At 35.6% G+C, this 2,216-nt stretch overlaps 1 protein-coding gene across 2 annotated transcripts in view; it reads right to left on the minus strand.

The window, feature by feature from the left end:
• TUSC3 (tumor suppressor candidate 3) overlaps positions 1 to 2,216 on the minus strand; it is a 265,224-nt gene that overhangs the window by 232,245 nt on the left and 30,763 nt on the right. The gene's annotated exons all lie outside the window — the stretch shown is intronic.

A 2,216-nucleotide genomic window follows, 5' to 3' on the forward strand; every position in this document is an offset into this window, starting at 1 on the left:
AAAAAAAGATAATGGAATTTTTCCATTAACTTTTTTGAAAGCCCTTGAGAAACAAAAGATGTACAAGCTGGCTCACTCGAGAGCACTGGATGCAAAGAACTACACAGTATACACAGTGGTGTTTAATAAGCACTCCACAGAGGAATAACTATGAAAAGGCAGATTAATGGTGTAATGGAAATGATCTAAAAAAAAATAATAATGTGATGGCATGAATTCTCAGTAACGGAGCATGGGAATATAGAAATATAGACTGGAGTCAAAAAACTAATTTCTATAAAGAAACTAATTTCTACACCCAGCTTAGTTGTTTAGCCTAAATTTGACTTCCCAACTCTAATATTCTATGATGTAATTTCAAAAACCACGGTCTACAGTTACTTATGTTCTTATAATTTGCAGTATGCTCAAACATAAAAATATGTGCTTCTTGTGGCTATCAGTAGAAAATTAAGTTAAATTAGAGTATCAATCTGTCAGAATGATACTCTAATTTAACTTAATTAGATCACCCGTCTTCCCCATAAAGGCTCCAAAGGGAAAAATATCCAGAAAATGATGGCAAGGCACAGCATACTCAGAGCAACTTCAAAAGTATGAGTGGACCCTTTATTTCCTTTGAAAGCTTCAGCTCTTAAAATAATAATAATAATACATGAAACAACTAACACTGCAAAATACCCTTCATCTTGAGGGAAGTCCCAAATGTTCCTTTGCTTAACCATAACTCAAACGTTAAATTAAAAAATTAAGATAAGATTTTCTAAATAAAATTTTAATCTTAAGAAAACTCATTAAGATGTGATCATTTTCAAAACAAAAACATAAATCCTGTAATTTTGTTGTTGTTGTTTTACCACCAGTCTGTCAGTCTGTCGCACTGTGATAGACTCCGTGTTGCTGTGATGCAGGAAACTATCCTACCAGCATTTTGAATGCGCAGAGGGTCACCAATGGTGAACAGATTTCAACTAAGCTTCCAGACTAAGACTCGGAAGAAGTAGTGGCATGCTACTTCCAAATGTTTAGTCACTGAGACAGTGAAACAATGTCAGTACCAGAATGTTGACTACTGAAACAGAATGAACAGGACCTTCTGTCAGACATATTGAAGGGCCAGAAGACGTGCCCCTCAGATTAGAAAGCACTCAAAATACAACTGGGTTAAGAGCTGCTTCTTCAAAGTAGAGTTGACTATGATGACATCAATGGAGTAAAGCTTTGGGGACCTTCATTTGCTCATGGGGCACAACTCAACAGCAGCAAACATCCATTAGTAATTGGAACACAGAACGTACACATTAGGAATCTAGGAAAACTGAAAGTTGTCAAAAACAAAATACAGCAAATAAACATCGATATCTTAGGAATTAAATGAGCAGAAATGGACTGGTATTGGCCATTTTGAATCTGACTATCCCATAGTCTACTAGGCTGAGAGGAAAGGCATCACATTCATCATCCAAAATAACAAGATATACCTTGAAGTATAATGCTGTCTGTGATAGGATATTCTTAATATATCTACAAGGAAAGCCAGTTAATACAATAACACTATTACTCAAATTAGTGTGGCTCTGTAGGTCAACGCACTGGACTACAAAGTCATTTTGAACCGTAAAGTCAGTGGTTCAAGCTCACTAGCTGCTCTTCAGAAAACCTATACAGGGTCGCTGTAGGTCAGAATCAACAGCACTTAAAAACAACAACAAAGCCAGTAATGAAGAAATTGAAAAATTATACCAAGTTCATCAGTCTAAAATTCATTACACATACAATCAAGATGTATTGATTATTACTTGTGATTGGAATGCAAAGGTTAGAAACAAAGAAGGAGGATCAATACTTAGAAAACACTGCCTTGGTGACATAAATGATGCCAGAGATTGCATGAGAGAACTTAAATGACTTCTTAATTGCAAATTCCTTTTAATAAAAAATGATTTTGCATGTCGATACACCAGATGGAATACATAGAAATCAAATTTGCTGTATCTGTGGGACGAGACATTACAAAAGCTCCTCATCATCAGCCAAAATATGTCCAGGGAGATTGTGGAACATACCATCAATTGCACATATGCAAGCTCAGGTAAAAGTTGAAGAAAATGAAAAGTCCACAAGAGCCAAAACATGACCTTGATCATATCCCACCTGAATTTAGAGATCATCTCAAGAACAGATTTAATGCATTAGATACTAACGACTGAAGATCA

This window comes from Chrysochloris asiatica, unplaced genomic scaffold, assembly GCF_000296735.1.
Source record: "Chrysochloris asiatica unplaced genomic scaffold, ChrAsi1.0 scaffold00011, whole genome shotgun sequence".
In the NCBI taxonomy this organism is placed as follows: Eukaryota; Metazoa; Chordata; class Mammalia; order Afrosoricida; family Chrysochloridae; genus Chrysochloris; species Chrysochloris asiatica.